The following is a 22,428-nucleotide window of genomic DNA, read 5'->3' as shown; positions in this document are numbered from 1 at the left end:
ACAGGGCAAGTAAATGATTTTCTAAATAAAAACAAACACAGGCAATAAACATAAACAGAGAATGTTGTAATCTAAGGCATGGTACAACTTGGAATGTTGTTTTCTGTCATTCTTGAAGTTGTTGGCGTATTTGAGGGATGTGCAAAAAATAAACAGAAGTGCTTGGCTGTCAGTGCAGCAAATGGGATCGTGGAGGTCACCAAAATAAGCAACAAACAGTGAATTAGTTTTGTCTCACTGCTTCTGGTAGTGAGAGAGAAATGAGGGAGGCAGCTGCTGCTGAAGTTGCTGCTGAAGTGAAAGTGTCCCTGGCACATCTCTCACGGAAATGTTTTAACAGGTACACGAGTTACGTGAATTAAAACTCAGCAGCAGCAATTCAGGGAAAAGGTTTCTGAGCCCTGGGAGGCCTGGAAGGGAATCCTGCAGCCATTATGACTAAGAGCAGTGTCAGAGGCACAGYTTTGCCTTGATCTTTGCTGATGAGCAAGAAAATGGGAATTTCTAATGGACTCGACATTTCATTCCTCCATTATATCTGCAGTGACTCAGCCCGTAAATAAGAGGTTTATGGGTGCTGGAGAGCCAGCTGGAACCTACCTGTGTCTCATACACTTCCTTTTTTTTTTCTCTTTTTTTTTCCCTCTTCCAAATGCCTCCAGCACTGAAACGTTCCTTTGAGGATTTCTAGGGAGAGCAGTAGACTGAGAAAAATGCTGCCCTGCAGCACAAAGCATCAGGGCACCGTGCTCCTCCTCGTCATCACAGGATGTGCACCAGAGGAGCTGCATCCACGGCTCTGAATCATCTTTAGTACAGGTAAAGATAATCACAGAGATGCTTCATCATCCATTGAGCCTCTGGGAATTTGGGGTGTTTAGGGGGGAACAGMACCGTGAGTCTCAACCCATCCCTGGAAGTGCTCAAGGCCAGGTTGGAYGGGCTKGGAGCAACCTGGRGTAGGGRAATATTCCCTSCCCATGGCAGGGRTGCAATCAGGTCCTTGAGGCCCCTTCCAACCCAAACCATTCTGTGATTCTGCATTGGGTGGGAATTCTCCAAATCCAAAGTCAGCAAGGTTTTGGAAAGCACTCCTYAAAGTTTATTTTATATTTATTGGGGCATAAGTAATAGAAATGGTTTATTTTCAAGGGCCTAATTTTATCCCTTCTTTCATCCTGAACCAATGCATCAATATTTCACTCACTGGTGTCTCTGCAGAGAAGTCCAAAGCGGGGAAAAGAAGTTTATTTTCCGTCACCTTCCCTGACACCCCATTCCCTCACAGCCCTTGGTGCTGAGTGCTGGGAGAGATCCAGCCTGGAGCCACAGCTGGGGCTTTCTTACAGTGGGTGACAGCTCTGGTGACATGGGACAGGCAGAGCTCACCTTTTGAAGGCTCAGTTTAAAACTCCTGAGTGGTGAAACGAAATCGAAACTAAGAATGCAATAATTTGGTTTGCATCTCCAGTTTGTTTTATGCTGTCTGGCATMGTGATGCTCTCACTTGTAGAATGTGCTCGTGGGAATTCAGAGGCATCAGCAGCCATCTGAAATGTGATTCCTTTGGGAAAAAAATGTGATCTTCAGGTCAGGATGGCCATGCCAGTGAAGGCTTGTGACAGGATGCAGCTCTTGCTTTGACAGATTGGCTGTAAATGAGTGTCAAACATGCACAGAGCCACCCTGACAGAGCAGAAAGGTTTATCCTGCTCCAGAAAATAAAACTGGCAGTTATTAAATAAAAGATAAAGTTGTCTCTGTCAAGATAAAAATCCCTTTAAATACAGTGAGGGAAAACCCATCACTTACAATACTGGTGACAAATCTCTGAACATAAATGGCAGCAAACAGCCTTTGGAGGAGCTTGTGAATCTGATTCTTCTGACTTCAATGACCTCAATGGCACAAAGTGGGTAAATTAAATGAGCTAGGAAGAAAAATCCTGGCTAGGAGTAAGTTATCTAAGCATACCAGAGTTGTATATCATCCCTACATTATKGTCCAGAAAGCAAATCCTAAAATCAATGATTGGCATGTGATGATTACTTTGGAACTTTCCATGMAGCCCTGGAGCTGGAGATGTATTTTATAGGACTCCAGGGTTTCATATATCCTAATTCACAGGCACCAAGGAGTGACTAAAGATCTCAGGCACTAACTGACAGGAAAACTACCGCAGGATAAATGGGATAAATCCACCCCTGGAGAGYTGGATGCCTCCATCCCACCCAGCTGTCAGCCAGCATGAGATTGCTGCTCCCTACAATTCCTGTCCAAAACCAGGAGAGCTCTTTCCCTATTGCTGCTGCAAACAGTGAGCCCAAAGGCCTTCCTGAGGCTGGAGCATGGGCTGTCCTTCCCCCTCTACACCCTTCCCAAATGGATTTCAATTTGGGAAGAGCTGGCTTGCTGTATTTGGCCCTGAGGTTTCCAACAGAAAATTACCAGGAATGAAAAGAACTGGAATTTCAGRCTTCACAAAACTACCAAAATCAAACTGGAATTCTGCTGGGAACAGAAAGTATGAGGGCAGTCAGACTGTGATGTTACATCCCCTCTTACAGCCAAGAGTAGTTAAGACAGAAAAATACAATATCTTTAGGGCCAGTAAACTTTTCCARCTAGTGATCTTATTCCAGCTATTCAGAAGGGAGTATAAATCCTGATTCTGTTCCAAACCCTGATTAATAAGAACCAGCTGAATCCCAGCAGCAGTGCTAGCATTTCRTTTTTATTCAGGCTCATAATTTTCATTTATATTCTCCTTTTTCACTTTTCTACAACTGCACAAATAAATTWATAATGAAGGCGATTTTTAGCAATTGCACATGTCTGAGTGTAAGGCACTGATGTAGTGACTCCAAAAATGAAGTAGAAAACAAAAATGGGCTGGGATGTGATGATCAGATTCCCAAAGGTGGACTCCATCATTTTCAGTGTTTCTCTGGATCATGAATTTGGAAAAGAACATTATGTAAGGACAAGGAGCAGCCATAAATTACGGCCGTGGCTTTTCAGACTTTCCCCTTCTATTAATTATTTACATCCAAAAAGAATTTTATCTTCTGCAAATCTTCCAGTGCATTTATAACTATTTTAAATGACTCAACGGTGTTTGAATGGGGCAGGAATTCYGAGAAATTCCAAAGGGAAGCTGAAGGATGTCTGTGCTTGTCAAGTCAGAGAACAGGAGGATGCAACAAGGGATGGAGCTGAGAGAACTTTAAAACCTCTGTTTCTACTGAATTGAGGGTCTGGCTGCACCTGATACAAAATTCTGGAGCTGGAGCAGTTCAAACTGGCATGCTGGATATTTTTCCATTTAAAAAAACCCTTAAATAGATAGAAAAAAATGTACAAAATAAAACCTTCTGACATGGAGGTGCTTTTGTGTTCACTCAGACAGTACTGAGATAGGAGGAGGCACTCAGTACTGCTTTGCCTATGTAGGATTTTTCCATCCAGAAATGTCGAGTGCTTTTACAAACACTTAATAAAATGATCCTCCCCACTCACTTTTGGTCAGTAGAATTTACTTCTGTAGCATGGGAAGAACTCAAAGAATAACACAGGATTCTTGCCAAGCAGTAGCAATGTTCCTCTTCTCCATTGCCCACCTCCTTTTATTATTTTTTTAATTTCTAGGATATACTTTCCTATTTCTAACTCTGTTTTACCTTCATGAGACCTACAGAATTCAATTCTTAGGGATTGAATTCCCTCTCTTGTGATTTACCTTACATTACAATAGGGAATTAATGAGGAAAAAACCTCAAATGACACCTTTAGAGAYTGAATTCCTTATTTTCATTGCAGTGGGAAATAGATATTGACCCCAGAGCAGCCACAGTCATTCTGTACTCTCCCTATTGTAACTCACAAGGTACAGGGATAATACTTTTAATGATATAAAAATTTTCCTTTTTTTTTTCTTAAACCAGCATGCCTCAAGGTAAATTGTGTGTAAAAAAAATTGAGTCATCGGGCTGCTGCTCTTTATCTGGTTGACATCTGTATGCTTTGACATATCCTGTACATTTGAGAAGTTTATTTCCAGAATTTCTGTGTAAATGGACATAAGCTTTGTGTCCTGCTGTTCATGAGGTGACATTCAAGATTTGGGCAGATATTTATACAGCTCYGCATTGCAAAGCCTGAGTTTGTTCTGCAGCTTGTAAAGTTGGAGTGATGCTCAAACCCTTGAACTCCACCTGCTTTTCCCATTTAATTTGGGTTTAAAACAATTTCTTTAGAATTCCTGAGCTCTCCACTGCACAGATGTGAAATAGTGTGGGTTTTAAACCAATCAGATCTAAATAAATAGTAATATACTAATGCATTATAATAATAAATATAAGAAATAATCTCACTGTTAAATCTAAACTAAGGAAATACTTCAGTTGAGTGCAAGAGAAGCTTTCAGCTTTGAAGGTTTTTTACTACGTGTTGGTGGCCTGAAAATTTAGTTACCAAAGAGGTGGAAAAAATGGGTTTTGTTTCCCTTCACAGCAGGAGCCTTTTAGATGTGGCGTAGTTATGAAATGAGAGGGTAAAACCTCCTAAGAAACAGGGTCTGTAGTAGAGCTGTCCACAAAAAATCTGGAAACACCACCAAATAAAACAAAGCAAACCACAGAAACACTGAGTTATCAGATTGCAGTGTCATCCTGTAATGTTCTCTGCAGGCACAAGTAGTTCTTGCAGGAGAAACGGGAGTCTCCTGACATCTAGGGTAGTTTACCAAGAAAAACACCGGGTTCTTATGGTTTTAGACCTTTCAGATATTCCTTCTAACGCTGTGGCTCCTCTGAGCACGAGCAGAAAAAGGAAACAAGAAAATGGGGTTTCGCTTTGGAATCCCAGCGCTCCAGAAGCAACGGTGCCGCATCATTTTCCATCAAGACACAGAGCTGGTTTGTAAACTGTGGTGCTGCTGGAATTTCTCCCCCTGGGCTTTCATGCTTTGTGTGTTTGTGCTCAGCACTTAGGAGGATTAAAGCTGCTTTCTGTGTACGTGTGTTGACACTSTGCAAAATTCTCCATACCTACATTTCCTCCCTGTGTGTTTTCCTGAGTTGGGCCCAGAGATCATCTTGATTACTTGGCAGCAGAGTAAACCATTGCAAAGCACAAGTGTTCAGGATGTTTGGGAAACCAATCCTATTCCTTCACATGCTTTTATTTGCCTTATTGTCCTTATTTGTTCATTGTATTTTAGCGTGTGCGTGCCTCAAGTGGTAGAAAAACAAGAGTGGTTTTGCCAGTGTTTGTAATCTGTGTGAGTACCAGCCTCTTCTCTCTTTACCAAAGCCTTTTCTGTATCTTTCTTTATGCAGTGAACGGATTAAAAAGCAGCAGGAGAGTGAGATAGCCATCCCTAAAAATCTACTCTCTGGCTCTCACTCCTGTCCTTGCTCATGCCTATGTCCTGACATCCTCTGTTTTGTTTCCTCTCCAGCCCCGAGTGCTGCTCCACGTGCTTTCTGACTCCTTTATCTGCAGGGCTCCTGCCTTCTCCTTGCACACATTGAGTCCAGCTGCYTCAGAGCTGCTGCCCCACACAATCTTCCCTGCAGCACACGTGGGATCTCTTCAGCATCTTGGCTTTCATCTGCTCTGGAAGGTATTTACTTCTGGCTGAAAGATTGTTTTAACTCATTATTGTATTAACTCCCAGTGCCAGACAACTGCTAGCAACCTTAAAGTGGGATGGCAACAAAATGTCATGGATTCTTTGCATTAGCAGCAAAATATAAATTCAGAAAAACGAATCCAAGCTGCATTTCCTTGCACAGAGATTGATTTAGGAGTCCCTTCACTCCCATGCTCTGAGAATCACACCCTGACACCAAACCTGTGAGAGGCTGGAGAAAACCTCCCAAAAACCTCCAAACTTCAGCTCTCTCAGCATCCTGAGYGTGTCAGGCAGCTGCTGCACAACAAATCTGCTCCTGCTCGCAGGGAGCAGAGCGGGTTTGAACCGGGGCCACGTTTCAGCCGYGCATCGCGGGCTGCTGGGCGCGCACCCAGCGAGCAGCGGGGAGTAGGAGTTTTCCATCTTTGTGTTATGTCAGACTTTGAGGGGAGGCAGCTGCTGTGCATGTTTGAAGGCTGGAGGTTTTTATTCCCTCGCTCAGGCGTTTAGGGTGAAGTGAAATTTAAGGCGACGTTTGCACGTGGGAAGGGGTTTGTTTGCCTGGATGCTGAAGCTCTGGAATATCCTCACCTCACACCGAGCTTGAAGGATGGTTGGGGTAATGTGCAGGGAAGTGAAGGATGCTGCAGAGTGCAGGWTGTCCTCCCTTGCTGGGAGCCTGCAGCTGTCTCTGGAATAAATTCCTGTGTTTTTGAACATCTCTCCTGGCCACACAGTAACTSTGAGCAGAAGGACAGCTCAACAGAAAGGTGTTTGTAAAGGAGAGATGGGATCCCTGCTCGTGCTGTGGGAATCCTTCAAGCAGACAATAAGGATGTTTAAATGAAGTTCAGCAACCTTTGCTTAAGAACAGGAAACAGGGAGTTGGACTGACCTGGCAGTCTCAGCAGTTCTTATAAATCCGTGTTTGGCACTGGTGTGAGGAGCATTTGAAGGGTCTTTACATTTTCTGGCATCATCTGGTTGTTGAAAACATTTTTAGCTACAGTACGAACTAAAATGGGGAAGGTGCCTCTTTTTCCTTTAAACTGCCCTTGAGTGTTTCTAGCACATTTTCTAGAACTCTCTTTGGCCCTGTTCTGAGTCTGAATAACTCTGACTCCCTGAATGCTATTGCTGAAGGCATTGAAATCTTTGCACTGTTCACACTTTCAGTGGGGTTCACTGACTTCCCTGCTATGTGGACTTGGAAATGTGGAGATTCTTCTAAAAGCAGGACAGGATTAGAAGATTAGTGTTGCTGTCTTTACCAGGATATTATTTTTCTTGTTACCATTAATTATGTTAGATATKAACCTTTTTTTCACTTCCACAGTCAGAAAAATATACAGATTGGATGTGGGAACTCTTAGACTGGGAACACTAAACTGCTGTGATGAGTTTCCTAACCTATGTTCATCTAAACAACCTCACAGAACCTGAATAAACAAAACCTTCTCTTGGAGCTGTAAGGTGACACAGCCTTATAGAAAATAGGGGCAAAGAGTGAGGGCAGGAGGTGCTTCTGAAAGCTGTGGAGTGGTGSCTTTATACAKCAAGGAGAAGCTGCAGAAYTAAAAWATTGTAAAGAAAAWGTTMATKCTGCAGCTGGTGGRTGAAATACAGCTYRGAGTTCACARGRTTGTTAGGGTTGGAAAAACCTTTAAGATCATGAGCGCAGTGCTGCCATGTCCACCACTCAACCATGTCTCCAAACACCACATCTGCAGGGTTTGTGAACATTTCCAGGTGTTCCATTCCACCACTGCCCTGAGCAGCCAGTGGCAGTGCCTCTTGATGGAGAATTTTCACTGATGTCCAGCCCTCCCCTGGCCCAGCCTGAGGCCGTTCCCTCTCCTCCTGTCCCTGTTCCCTGGATCAGATCCCAAATCCCCCCCGGCTGCCCCCTCCTGTCAGGGAGTTGTGCAGAGCCACAAGGTCCCCCCTGATCCCCCTTTGCTCCAGGCTGAGCCCCTTTCCCAGCTCCCTCGGCCTCTCCTGGTGCTCCAGACCCTTCCCCAGCTCCGTTCCCCTCTCTGGACACGCCCCAGTCAGATCATGCTTCTCCCAGTCTAATAAGGAAAAAATGCTGCAGAAAAAATGTGTGTGTTCCTGAGAGGACAAGATTTTGGGAGCTTTTGTTTGACAGGGACAGTTTCCACTGTCCCAGGCTGCTCCAAGCCCTGTCCAGCCTGGCCTTGGGCACTTCCAGGGATCCAGGGGCAGCCACAGCTTCTCTGGGCACCCTGTGCCAGGGCCTCCCCACTCTCACAGGGAACAATTCCTTTCCAATATCCTATCCATCCCTGCCCTCTGGCAGTGTGACCCCATTCCCTGTGTCCTGTCCCTCCATCCCATGTCCCCAGTCCCTCTCCAGCTCTCCTGGAGCACCTTTAGGCCCTGGAAGGGGCTCTAAATTCTCCCTGGAGCTTTCTCTCCTCCAAGCTGAACATTCCCAGCTCTSCCAGCCTTTCCTTGTAGGTCATTGTGTTGATCCCAGTGCTACAAAACAGAGCCTGTTATTCAAACCAGYGTGGATAAAAAGTCATGGCCTGCCTGGAAGAGAGAGCTATCTTTGTGCAAGCTTTGATGTTAAAAAATAGGAACTTGAACTCACAGATGTACTGATTACCCTGCTAAAAGGAGACGTGGAATCTCTTCTCAGAATTACAGCATTTTAATTAGAAGAATGTGAGCAAAGCTTTAATCTTGTTAGTAGGGATAGATACGGATAAGGCAGAAACAAAATCCACAGCAACACGGTCCAAACATGAAAATCAGTGCCTTGGAGGTTGGTAACAGCACCAGAACTGCTCCCTGTCACTGCTTTTCYTGCAAGACTAAGCTTGACAGTGACTAAGTTGAAAGAAATAACTCCCCTGCCTTGTTGCACTGAGCTGCTTCACACACAGCTGTTTGAAAAAAAAAAGCTGAAGTGTGGGAAAGGTACTTGAGATTTACAGAGCGAGTCCACAGATACTTGATGATTCCCTTTAAAGTTGCTCTTAGCCCTTCTAAATTCTCATGACATTCAAGGATCAATATGAATCTCATCCCTAGCTGCTTCTGACAGATGTTAATCTTCGCCTTGGCTTTGCAGCCTGCTGGAAGTAGAGCTTGTTCCTTCATGTCAGGCCTCTGGCAATGCTTACAGAGTCAGGATTACAGTCTCCAGTGAATCCCATTTTTACTGTCATTAACTTTCTAAACTGTTCCCCATCGCTGGCAACCTTTCCCTGCTCCAATACCTACTTAGTGGGAAGCTGGGAGAGCRATGGCTTTTGCCTGTCTGGAATCATTGTGCCTTTAATTGAGATTTGTTTAATTTTGTCATTAAGTCAATTTACATTGTAGGCATTTCACAGCCACGATGACACGCTGTGCCTGTGCCCTGGCTGTGTTTTGTGAGATTTACCTATTAAAGAAAGGGGAAAGAGCTCAGTGTTTATTTAAGATTTTTACAAGTAGCCTTTTTCTTTTTTCCTTCCATTAACTTAGTTAATAAATTCATCGAAATTTTGGATTGGAAAATATGGCTTATCTGCAGGTTCTGTGATTAAATTATCAGGTTTATTTAGAAAAACACAGGTGAGGGCTCAGTACCTGCTTGGCTGGARGGAATTGTCAGAACCCATAAACATGGGGATTATGGTTGATTCCAAATTAGGGACAAATCTTGATCAGAAAGCAATAGGAAAGGAAAAATTTCTCCTGCAAATGCCAAGGAATTTATGGTGAGCAGAGACCACTGGGTGCTGGGTGTCCCTCAGTCAGAGGTGTGGAAGGGCTTGGAGCACCCTGGTSCAGTGWAAGGTGTCCCTGCCCAYRTCATGGGTGATATGAGATKAAYTTTAAGATCCTTCCAGCCCAAACCAGTCTGGAATTCCATAATTCCATSATTCTGTGACAGCTCAGGGGTGCAGGTGACTTTCCCCCTCTCAGAATGTGAGTCAGGGGTGCCTAAAGCTGTGAGAGTTACAACACAAGCTCGATAGCAATCGTTTCAGCAGCTGGGGAAGCCAAAGAGTTGCTTCTTAATACGAAAAAGAAAGCTGATTAATCAGCTGAGTCATCCTGCTCTGCCTCAGCGTTGGTATGAGTGGCATTCCCTATGGATCAGCCTATTCCGAGGGAAAAGCCAAACCATAATCAAGGCTAATTGACTGAGCGCAATCAAATGTTTCAAAATGCCACCCATGAGTTTGAGATCAAATAAAAAAACAGGGATATTCCCAGTCAGGCATTTAATTGCTTCCTGAAAACGTGTTCTTGCAATAATTTGAAGATTTTCGTCAGTGCTCCCTTTGATTTCTTTTTTCTGGGTTTACACTGCAATGTACAGATTTAACAGCCTGGAACAGGACACCTGCCCTCTCTCACATTCTTCCTTCTGAATRATGCTGCAGTGCTGCCTTGTCTCTGRGACAGAAAATTTGCAGCCTCCAGAAGTTAAAACAACTTTTTAGGAGCTTTTAGAAAGATAAATAATACCAGCCTCCAGATATTAGTACTAGCAGAAAAAAATTGCAGTGTTTTAGAGTAAAGCCAGCAGGCTTTTTAGTCATTATGTTTAGAGAATTAATCCCAAAAGGATATTTCTGTGGGTTTTGTTTCTTGAATGCAGCAGAAATTGCTGAAAAGAGGAGCTGAAATGTCAGACTTCTTGCAAGGGTTTGCCTAGTGGAAAATAACAGTGGCATTTAAACATTTGTCCGGTTCCTGATGTGCCCCAGGTTGTGAGCAGYGATGAAAAATTTATCAGCAGCACATCTGTAAATGAATCATCTTGRTCCCTGCACGCACATGGTTGCACAWTTTTATTGACTGCTGGCTTTGGTGAATATCTGATATTTGTCATGTGAAGCCATCCTGTCCCGTTTGTAAGATCGGAAATTCCAAGCGTCTCACAATGAATGGGATGTCCCAATTCCTGAACCCACAGCCCTACTGTGACCCTGTGCAGGATCACCAAGATAGTGAGACTGAAGTGACAGCACAGACATCTGCCTGCAATCCCTGCYCCTGGATTGAATGTTTTCTCATCTGGCTGAATGGGCAGAGCAGGAGGGAGGGCCTCAGGTAAGGTCTGGTGTTAGAAAGGATCAATTTGGAATCCCCAACTGGTTTGGGTTGGAAAGGACTTTAAAACTCATCCAGCTCCAGTCCTGATACCTCCCATCATCTCTGGATTGAATGTTTTCTCCTCTGGCTGAATGGGTAGAGCAGGAGGGAGGGCCTCAGGTAAGGTCAGGTGTTTGAAAGGATCAGTTTGGAATCCCCAACTGATTTGGGTTGGAAAGGACTTTAAAACTCATCCAGTTCCAGCCCTGATACCTCCCACCATCTCTGGATTGAATATTTTCTCATCTGGCTGAATGGGCAGAGCAGGAGGGAGTGCCTCAGGTAAGGTCTGGTGTTAGAAATGATCAATTTGGAATCTCCAACTGGTTTGGGTTGGAAAGGACCTTAAAACTCATCCAGCTCCAAACCTGACACCTCCCACCATCCCAGGGTGCTCCAAACCCCATCCAGCCTGGCTCTGGACACTTCCAGGGATCCAGGAACAGCCACAGCTCCTCTGGGAAATCCATTCCAGCCCTTCACACCCTCCCAGGGAAAAATTCCTTCCCAATATCCCATCTAAACTTTTCAACCTTTATGTTCAACCCTGCGAAGGGAAGTGTTTGGGTTCCATAAGGGAACTCTTAGTCCTAAAAAGCTCCTAAACTGCACCTACAGCTTGTGATGTGCTGGGAAGGCCCTGGTGGGAGCCAGGAGCTCGGCTTTGTGGGTTTGGCCTTTCTCTTTGGGCATTAGTCACAGCAGGGGGGTGCAAAATGATTTCATGGGTGTGGTGGTGTGCAATTCGACTCTATATTTGCTGATTTTGGAGGTCTTTTCCAACCTTAATGATTCTCTAATAAATTCCATGAGCTTTTCCTGACATAAATTTGACTCTCCTTTGTATTTCATTTCAGAGTCCATCACTCTGCTGCAGCAGGGCATGAACAGGTCCCATGGCTGAGCTTCACAAAATCATTCCTGAAGCTCCACAAAACCACTGCAGAAAACTCCCATTTCAAACCTGAATTTCCACATGGGTGGTGCTGATATTAATTAATTCAAATGACCTGATTTATTTGAAATTAGCTGTCATTTTAACATTTCCCCCCACACAGAACCGCGTGTTTGCCTTGTCTGGATATTCCACGTGCACCTTGGATTTATTACAGGATTATTTGTTAATGCTTTTGTGTGGTGAATCAGTTGTCAGGAAGAGCCATTGTGGTTACAAGAAAGCAGTTTTATTGTGAACTGCAAGGAAGAGAACATTCAAAGGATGAGGATGGAGTGGAAGGAGACAGAGGGTGACATTTGTAGCCAGATGGGATTTGTAGTATGAAAATATTAAATGCTGTTGAAAAGTGGGACTCCACAGATTATTGCCATAATTGTGGCAATAAGAAAAGATCTTTCTTTGCTATTTGCCTATTTTTTGCTACAATTTTCATCAGATGATGAATACACGACAATTTTACATTGTCTAACACAAAAAAATTTGGCTTTTTATTCTATCTTTTTAAAAATAACATATGTCTAGCAGATTTCTAACTGAACCATCTTTTTAAATAGGCCTATTGTGATTCAATTTTGCATCTTTCAACTTTTCTCTGGGGTTTCTTYGCATCAGTATTAGGTTCAAAGCAGATAATCAAGGTCTAAGCCTTAAGATCATTTTTTTTGCCTGCTTAAAATGAAAACCAGAGGGGAGTTTTGATGATTAGGTGTGTCCTTCATTTCTGTGCACAAGGCCAGGGTTTAAATACATGTCACTTGGAAATGAGCTTTTGCAAATTCAAAGGGAGAGAGATGAACTTTAAATCTGAACTTTAAACACTGCATCAGTTTTCCTGTGGCATTGGAAATGTGTGATTTTCATAGAAAGTATTTCCTTTTGCCTTCAAGTGATGGCACAAGTTAAGTGCTGAATACTGAATTCAAATCACTTGAATGCTTTAAAAAAATTGAAATATTGAGCAAAGGGGAGAAATTTTGCAGTTCCTTGACTAGTTTTCTAATTTCTTTGCTTTCAGTAAGAGGGAAGAAATTGGAAGGAAAGGTGCTTTTATCTCTCAGAATACAGAGAAAAGAAATTGTCTCTAGATCAGCCCTTCCCAGCACCAGGAACGTGCACCCAGGGAGAGCTCAGGGATCAAACTCCCTCTGATGCTTTGGATTCTGGATGCTTTGCCAAAACCAGAAACTCACACTTTTGGCACAGATGAAGTGTCCTGGAATGTGAGGCTGAGCRGTGACCCTTTGCACTCTCCTCTTTGCAGCTTTTGCCTGAGAAAATGATGAGGGGAAGGTTTGGCAGGAGGGACTGGGGCAGGGAGGGTTTGGATCCAGGCAGAATGGAAAGAGGGATGTGGAATATTSAGAGCACTGATAACAGCAATCACAKAATCCCAGAGAAGTTTGGGCTGGAAGGGATTTAAAGCTCATCCCCTCCCAYCCCTGCCATGGCCAGGACACCTTCCACAGACCCAGTAACGAGGGGAGGGATGGAAAATGTTCTTGACATGGAAACTAAACCCACACCTCGATTCTGTGGTGCATTCTGTGCTTCTTTACTTCTCTCAACACACTTCATGTGCCTTCTCCTCCCAGGTGATGCCAGGATGATTTTTGCCTTTTTCTTTTATATTTTTGTAACCTTCCAGTACTTTTCTCTATCCTTTTCTCCAAGAACAACACATTCCAGAGCTCCAAGTCCTGTGGGGCACAAGGCCCCTGTCCCATCCTGGTTCTTCCTGGGGACATCCTGGGGACACATTTTCATAAACAAGGACAGCTGGGACCAAGGGTGGGGACCTCCAGAGAAAGAGCTTGACCTGGGGTGAATTACATCACCACTTGTCCTCCTAATTGGTGATTTTTATCAATTATGCTAATTTCCTAAAATTTATCAAAACCCTTCACCCCTGTGGGGATGGCTTTTGTGGATATTCTTCCGTATTTTCCCCTGGAACTCCAATAAACACCCACTTTTATATCACCTCCTATACTAAAATCATCTCGAGTTTCATTCCTAGGTTGAAAAAGGGAAGACAGGTAAGCAGTGCCATTCCTGTGCTCAGTTTTGCTGAGGGAAATGGATAAAATTGCTGCCACTGAGCAGATAAAAGAATAATCAACTTTGAARAAAACCCCTTTAACACCCTCTCAGTGCATGGGAATGAGCAGGTGAAGGGCTCCTTGTTTCTGACAGGGGCAAATAGAAGATTCTAAGAGCAAGAAAAACCTATCATGGTGCAAATAATTCAAATAAACAGTTTGTGTGGCTGTGGGAATGCACCCACCCCAAACACCTTGCGGGGCTGGTGCTGGGACTACGTGGAATATCCCAAAAGAATCATGGAATAATGGGCAGGAAATGATGCATTTGGAAAATGAAGGCTGTGTCATCCACCACAGGGCAAAGCTCTTTGTGAACAAGCATGGGTCTTTTCTCATACCTGACTCATCCAGCACATAAAGTCGTCAAAGAAAAAGAATAAAAGCTATGTTTCAAAATAGAAAAACACAGGTTCTGTGGGCCAGAGCTCTTAAATGTATCATAATAGAAGTATTACGTAGCAATGAGGTGCCTGGCAAAYCCCCATCACAAAAATTTCTGAAGAACTCTGTTGTTTTGGGTTTTTTTAACAGCCTGGATCACATATGGTCATGTCAGGAACAAAATAAAACAGTCAAAGTAAAGCAGTGAACCAGAGAACTAAAAAATCTGTGTCACCTTTCTAACCATACAAGAGGGGAAAATACAGAGTGCTGAAGAGCAGGAAAAAATCAAAATAGAGATTTTTCACCTAGAAAAGCCATCCTTGGCAAACAGAAAGTTATCAAATACATAATCTGCTCCCAGCTGTATTTACACAGGGCTCATTTACCCACTGGAGGTCAGAATTGTCAGATTCMGTGTAATCTTTATCAATTTCCTGGGCAGTTAACAAAGAACTGAGCTAAGGCCATTTTTGATACATCTTTTTTTAAGGCAGCAACATTTCTCACAAATACAGCAGCTCAAAAGAAATGACCAGCCCTGAGTTAAGAACCAGAAGCATTTTATCAATTAGTCTTTCAGTTAATTCAGTTCATTGATTTTATTCTTGGAWGGAGAATTTCCATAACATGAATGGTCATTATGGTTTAGTGGTCATCGTGGTGTCCAGTCTAAGATTGGACCTRATGACCTTTGTGGTCTTTTCCAACCCTAATGATTCCACAATTCTATGATTTTGTCAATAATRTATAAACTGAGGCCCAAAACAAAGAACTTCTTTTAACTTCTGGTTGATTTTTTCTTTGTGCTTGAATCTTTTCCCACTCAAATCCGTRGAGATTTTGATTCCTAACAAATCAATGGGAGCAGAATCTGATCTTTTATTAGCACTTTGTTATGGACCCTATGGGGGCAGGAAATTGTATTTTGGAGCCAGGAACATAAACGAGTGAAAGACTTTTTGGAAGCAGTTTATGGTCTGTGTTGATGTTCAGTTTTAGAAAACCCCTGAATGAAAGAAGTCTGGAAGTGCCTCGAGTGGTCTGGTCACTGCAGGTTTGATTTCTGTCATGCTGACGGGAGAAAGTCCAGCTCAGGCAATTCCTCAGGATTTTTTCTGTCACCATCTCTCAGTTTCTTCCAGAAAACACCACTATGAAATGAGGGATAGGACAGGGAGGAATGGCTTTAAACTGAGATGGGGCAGGATTAGGTGGGATATTGGGGAGAAATTCCTTCCTGGTGCCCAAAGCAGTTGTTTTTATCCCATCCCTGGAAGTGTCCAAGGCCAGACTGGACAGGGCTTGGAGCAACCTGGGATAGTGGAAGGTGTCCCTGAACCGTGGCAGGGGTGAATGGGATGAGTTCCCTTCTCATTCCTGTGATTTTATGTGATAAAACCAAACTTAGCAACTGATACATCTGGATTTGGGTCACCTGATGGTGTCAACTACTGTGCCATAAAATCTCAAAGCATTGCTRTAAATGCAGRAGCCTCAGGGAAAAAGAAGAAAGGRAATAACCTCTGCCTGCAAGATAAGGAAAAGTCAGAGGTGTTTCATTCAGTGAACAGTGGCCTGGGGCAACTCAAAGGATGGACAGAAGTGGCAGAAAAGCCATCAAAGGTTATTTCCAACTCCTTCCTGCAGTGATCTGAGTTTAGATAACATGCAAGACAAGTCCCACTCATTTGTATGTGCATTTAGGGCCGGATTTCTCTCTTCACTGGGTAACTCTCAGCTGTCTCCAGGCTCTAAACCCTGAGCTGCACTTTCCTGTTTTTSTGCTGCTGCCCAGTGCTGGTGTGCTCTGCTGTCTCTCGCAGTTGTGCTGACTCTGGGTTGCTGTAGCCAGCTCTGGATGTCCTTGGTGACTCCCCAGCTCTCTGCCAGMCCACTCAGGTTCTTGGCACCTTGATTTCCCTGCTGGCACTGCCATTCTCTGCTGTGTTTTGCAGTTCTCAGAGTGAAAGGTTATTGTCAGTGTAATTAATGAGCCATTTCCCTGCTACTTCTTACTCGAGATTTATTCCTGTRTAATATTTTTAGGGGAAGCTGTTAGAAGTGACCTGAGTTCATAACGAGTTTCAATGTCAGCTCATTTAAAGACCACGAAGAGATAAGATAAAGTGGTATTTCCCCATTTCAGTGAATTGCACAAGATRCCTCACGAGTCACAGGCCTTTCTCCAGGATCTCAGCCATGATCTCTTCAGCCCCTGATTTGCCTGAAGAGCTGTAAATCTCATCACTGATGTCTTTCTGCGGWGGTAACTTCCATGAACACTGCTCTACACCTCATTCTTGAGCAAAAAAATCAAAATGAGGGATGATATTTTACCTTTTTGTTTTGCCAGAGCTRCCATTCTTTCACTGGCAATGCTCAGTAAATATTACAGAGTTTTTGGGGTGGGGTAGGGTGAGTATTTGACAGCTGAAGCACCAAGGAGAAGGAACTGGAGCAGAAATGCATCCARGTCAGGGATGGCTGGGGAGTGGGGYACAAACCACGCTGGGATCATCTCCGTGGGCTGCTCTCCCACTCTGCAATCACAGACTGATGGAAGCACAGGCAGCACCTTTGCTTTCATCCTGTCTGATTGTTCCAGAGCCCTGGGATCTGGGGTATCCCATGGGAAGGGATTTCTCAGCTCCCTCATGCCCCGAGAGAGGCACCACTGTGGCTTCTTTGCCCTGACATCTCCACCTGCCAGTTTTCTCTCCTGCCCCTTGATTTCTGACAACAGCCATTTCCTTTCAACATCTTAAGGACAACTGTGACTATAAATATCTCCCTCACACCCCTGCTCAGCCATCTCTTTTCCAGACTTAGAAATCATGATCTCTGTAGTTTAAATACAGAAAATGTTCCAGTCTTTCACCACCCTGCACCTTTTCTTGGTTCGCTTTATCCTTTTGTCTCTGGTAACCAGAACAACAAGCAGCACCCAGGATTTGGGGTCAGGGTGGGTTTATACTGAGGGTCTGAGATTTTCTTTCCCCCAAAATTCCRTGGCTTTAGTGTCAGTGGCACTGGGCAGACAAGAGTGCACATAACTCACAGTAATTGATGCTGAGATCTCTTGGCAACAGCAAAAATGATCTTGCTTTGCTTGCCCACATAATTTTTGGTATAAATTCACATACACACGCACACAAATATTTAATGAATTCTGTGGGGCTGCACAAAGGGCACTGTRGGGGGAGAAAAAGCCACAACACATCCCACGGGACATCTGTGCCCTGAGCTTTGGTTGGATAAATGTTCCTCAAAGCTTTGGCCTCTGTGACCCTGCTCAGCTCAGAGCCAGCACAGGACAATTTCCCTCTGCCCAGGGAAGGGATGCAGCTCCAGGAGCAGTGGCCCAGGTGCTTTTTGCTTCCACCCCATGCTGGGATCATTCAGGTTGGAAAAGCCCTGCAGATGATGGAATGCACAGATTCACCCAGCACTGCTGAGTTCACCCCCAAACCACGGCCCCGAGAGCCAAACCTGGGCATTCTGCAGCACTTTGAGATGGTGACCCCAGCACTGCCCTGGCCAGCCTGTCCCAAAACTGGCAACCCTTGCAGTGAAGAGATTTCCCATAATATCCATCCTAAACCTCCCTGACCCATCCTGAGGCCGTTCCCTCTCCTCCTGTCCCTGTTCCTGGGATCAGATCCCAAATCACCCCCGGCTGCCCCCTCCTGTCAGGGAGTTGTGCAGAGCCACAATGTTCCCCCTGATCCTCCTTTTCTCCCTTTTCTCCTTTTTCTCCCTTTTCTCCCCTTTCCCATCTCCCTCATCCTCTCCTGGTTCTCCAGCCCCTTCCCCAGCTCTGTTGCCCTGAGATAAGTTTCTCTCTCTGTTTCTCTCTTTCTTTCTTTCTTTCTTTCTGTCTTTTCCGAGATAAACTCAGTGGGAAGAGGTGTTGCCCGTTTCTCTGGGAATATAACGACATTTAATAAAAACTTCAGTTCAATAAATCAAGAAATGCTTTTCCCGAGCAGCCCCGGAGCCGCGGCTCCCCGGGCATTGCCGGCAGAGGTCACCGTTGCTGCAGTTGGGCTGGAAGGGGTTGAGTTTTCCTGGCTTTCATTGGCCTCTCTTTTAGGATTGACAAATATTTCTAACCCCACCAATCCAGCGCTGACTTACTGTTAGAGCATTGAATCCTTTGGAATGAAACCCTGGATTTTAGTAACTTTTTTTTTTTTTTTTTTTTTTTAATCAGCAGTTTGTTAATAAAAGGCTGATAAAAAAAAAAAATCACAGCTTTCTGTTAACTTCTTAAAATCACCAGTATTTTTTTCCACGTGCCTTTAATTTAATTCAATAATGCTAATTAGTACGTATTCAATAATCTGCGAGTTCTAAAAGCATTTTGTAAGGAAACAGAAAGCAAATTAATAAAATTTGTGCTTAATGGAACTTTTATATGGCCGAAGCCATGGAGCAGTAGGGGAGTTTATGGGATTTATTCTATTGATTGAAACCATCTAKTTTTTACTGTGTTCTATTTGACCCTTATTCTAGACAACCCATTAAAKAAAGACATTTTACACTTTAAAATGGTAACCTGAATACATATTTTAGCTATTTTCCTACCTGATTTTTTTAATTATGGTTATTTCAAAGCCTGCTCAGTTGTCCTATGAAATAATTGTTCATTTAGCATGTGGGTTAAAATTATGCCCATTGCAACTCTCCATGCTTGAACTCAAATAAARATGTCTAAGAAGATAATTTCAGATTTTGATGGAGAAAAGGGCACTGCCCAGCTGTGAGGATGAGGAGAACACGGCCACAGTTCCTTTCTTTCCCACCTTGCTGTGAGGGACAGATCCCTGCGGGGTGAGTGGCTGGGACKGATCAAACTGTGAAATCACACATGTGTCAGGGGGCTCCTCTCCAGACCTCGCTGAGATTTGTTTAAAAATGATTCATGTCTATGATTATTAACRAATCTAAAGGCCAAGCCTTTCTTATCATACTTGAGAACTCTCCAGGATGTTTGATTCTTCATTCCATCCCTGTAACCTCTTGGGGAARTGCAGAAAATGCTGTAACCCTCTCAATTTCAGACAAAACTGCCTGAAATGGCAGTTGGCAGGGGGATTTTTAAAGCCTGTTTTCCACAATATCTGAACCAGCTCCCAAATGCCAAGAGCAGGAATGTACAGACAAGTCAGCTCCCTGTCTGTCTTATTGCAGATAATTGTCACATTTTCGTTTGGCTGAGGAAAAAAAGTGCCCCAAAAACTTGATTGTGATACTGCAACGCATGAAAACATCCATAAATTATCTGTCTAACAGTTACAATGCAACTTCCAAGTTGTGACAACTCGGAAAACCAGCCTGACAAGCACGCTCACTTTTGGTGTTTTTCTAAAACTTCTTGAGCATATAAGGAGAATTTAAAGYGAAGAAAGAACCGAAGCACAAGCACTTTTTGTTCTCAGCACACAAATTCCTTCTGTCTCCCTGCCTGGGGTCCCCGTTTTTATCTGTGCTAGAACAGTGTTATCACCAGCCATAAATCAATAAACATTGTCAGCTCCATCCTGTCACTGCACACAGGCAGCACGGAGGTCGTGAGCTTTTCCAAGTGGACATCCCAGAGGATCCACGGTCTCTGCTGAAGTCCTGCTCTGTCTGCAGCTGAAAGGATTCTGCCTTGGGTCAGTCACGCTTTGATTTGGCAGAATTCCTATTTATTTACATTAGTAAAGAAAGAAAGAAAGGAGTTTTTATCTAGAGCAGAACTATCACTGGGTAGGGAAGAAAAAAAGGAAATAAGAAAACCTCAACATTCAGAACAAAGCCAGCAAAGAATTTTCATATAGGTGTATCTGCCACAGAATGCAAATAAAACTAAGTTCCCATATACCTGGATAAAAAGAATAAGAACATTTGCRTTTCCCTAAGATTAAGCTGCTCTCACTAAAGATGTTTTTCGAGCTTTAAGCTTATCCACAGCTGCCCTGCGAACACCTTCCAGATGTGCGTGCAGCCGAACCTGCCTTAGCAGATGCGATTTTCGGCTTCACCAAACCACGCCGCGCTTTGCAAACGCTGCTTTTGAGCCGACATCCGACGCGTGCCTCGTCCGGAGAGCGAAAAGCAGCTCTCAACACCCGCACCTCGGGCGCGGGGAGATCCCCGAGTTACCCGAGCGCTGCCGCAGCCGCGCTCCGGCCGTGCGGGGCCGTGCGGGGCCGGGCGGGTCACTCACCTCAGAGCCGGAGCGCTGCTGCCCGGGGGCTCTGCTGCTCCCGAGGGGTGTCCAGGCTGCTCTGGGCTCCGTGGCACCCCGCTCTTTGGCCCCTGTGCCCAGCCCGCAGAGCCATTCACATCCCCTCTGCCGGTGCAGCCTCATTCAGCGCTCGCAGRGCTCCGCGCCGCTCTGACTCACGGCGATCCAGCTCCCTCTGGGTCCTAGCGCTGGGGACGTGTGGGAGCTGCACGGACTCGCAGGAATTCAGCCCTTGGCTCGCTGCCGAGCCCARGCAGGGATGCACAGATGTGCAGTGAAAGTTTGAAAGCGCGGCTGGTCGTCTGAGTGCGCTCACAGAACGCTCAGAGAACCCTCCGGCTCCGCGGTGCCGCTGGCAGCGACTGAAACCCTCTGTGAGGGATGTTTTGTCCTCAGCTCTCCACTCTGCATCCTAATCCTTGCCCTCAATTTAAAGATGAGGGCTCCCCGAATGAAACTCCCAGCTCCCTGATGAATGGGTCCTTTAGAAAATCATCTCCAGGGCTTTTTGCTCATCGCAGGAGTCTGTAAACAAACCTGTGGGAACACCAACAGTTAACTGGGGAAGGAGCAGAGCGGGTTCCCTGCAAAAAACCCATTATCAGCTGGCTTTAACTGGGGTCAGCCAAGCACTGGTGGAGAGTAGCAAAGAAATATTTGACCCTGACTCGAGGCACAGGGAAAAGATTATATAAGAACCCTTCCAGCCCAAATAGTCTGCGTTTAACACGCTTACCTTGAGCAACAAAGAGATATGGAAATGTTTTCTRGAAGGATTAAGTCATTTACAGGGGAACAACAGCGGAATTTAGGCACTGATAAATGCAGGGAAGGAATATAAAAATTAAAAACTTTGTAATATACTTATAAAAAAGGAAATTTGGCTGAAAGCTCTACTCTCAGAAAAGTTGGCAGCTCTGTTGAGGGTTATGAAGCAACCCCTTAGAATTTCCTAGTTCTCATTCTGGCRTAGTGGAACCTTTGTGATTATACAGACCCAAAGAAAAAAAAATTAAAAGCAGATCACTGCATTTTATCTAAGTGGAAGTAATCAAACACTTTTTGATTCCATCCAGGAGAGGGCAGCCAGCTGGAGAGACTGGTCCTTAAATCCTTTGGGAAAGGGAAGGATGTGTGGAAGGCACTACGAAAAGGCAAAGAGTGAGGAGGCAAAGAAGCTTTGAGATAATCACAGTCTTTGCCAGAAGGATGTGCTGCTTTCTGACCCTGGGGCACCCCATATCTCCATGTTTTATTTGCTCAGCAGACAAACCTTAAATTTCTGCCTCACAGTGCCAAAGTGGCTTAAAGTTGGATTGATTCTTGGAGGGGATRTGTGGTTGGAATTGCCTGGAATATCCTTTAGGAAATCGCAGCACAAAGCACTGGATGTGAGCGCTGAAATTGCCTTCCCAATTTGCCAGGATTATGCAGATTGCTTTGTTTTCCTCCAAGGAAAACGCTTCTGCACACGGTGGCAGTCACAGGCCAAAGTGTGTCTTCATTTACACACAGAGAGTTTCTCCAAGTGTTGTTCTGTAAACCCTGACCTCGGGATTTGGCAGAGCCTCCGGTTCCGTGGCAGAACTGCCAGGCTGTGCTTGTGCTGAGCATTTGTCTCACTTCATTAGAATATCCTCAGATTAGGACTTTGTGCTGGAAAATTGGAGAGAACCTTGGAGCCCATCGTGACTGCAGAAAACAGCATCAGATGAGAGCTCTAAAATGACAGGATTTTTCTTTTATCTACTTAAAAATTAGTGCGTGCTTGTGTTGAGCACCTCTAAATTGATTTCTTGGCAAGAGCTGCCTGTTTTTTCTTAAAACYGTGTCACAAAAAGCTCATTTGGACACAGCAATCAACAATACATTGTGTTTGCACTTAATCTGTATCACCAGCTCTGATTTCTRCCTTGCAGAAATCCTCCCCTTGTCCCATATCCTCATCCCTCCTGAGCTCAGCCCAGCTGGTGTTAGCAGCAAGGCTGGG

At 44.4% G+C, this 22,428-nt stretch overlaps 1 protein-coding gene across 1 annotated transcript in view; it reads right to left on the bottom strand.

The window, feature by feature from the left end:
* NGF (nerve growth factor) overlaps positions 1-20,979 on the bottom strand; it is a 27,440-nt gene extending 6,461 nt beyond the window's left edge. The window contains exon 1 of the mRNA XM_057375247.1: positions 20,418-20,979. The gene's annotated coding sequence lies outside the window, so the exon portion shown is untranslated. The remainder of the gene's footprint in view (positions 1-20,417) is intronic.
* Between the last annotated feature and the right edge of the window lie 1,449 nt (positions 20,980-22,428).

This window comes from Malurus melanocephalus, unplaced genomic scaffold, assembly GCF_030028575.1.
Source record: "Malurus melanocephalus ecotype Western Australia unplaced genomic scaffold, MMel_1.1 scaffold_243, whole genome shotgun sequence".
Taxonomy (NCBI): Eukaryota; Metazoa; Chordata; class Aves; order Passeriformes; family Maluridae; genus Malurus; species Malurus melanocephalus.
This window is presented reverse-complemented; position numbering and strand designations above follow the sequence as displayed.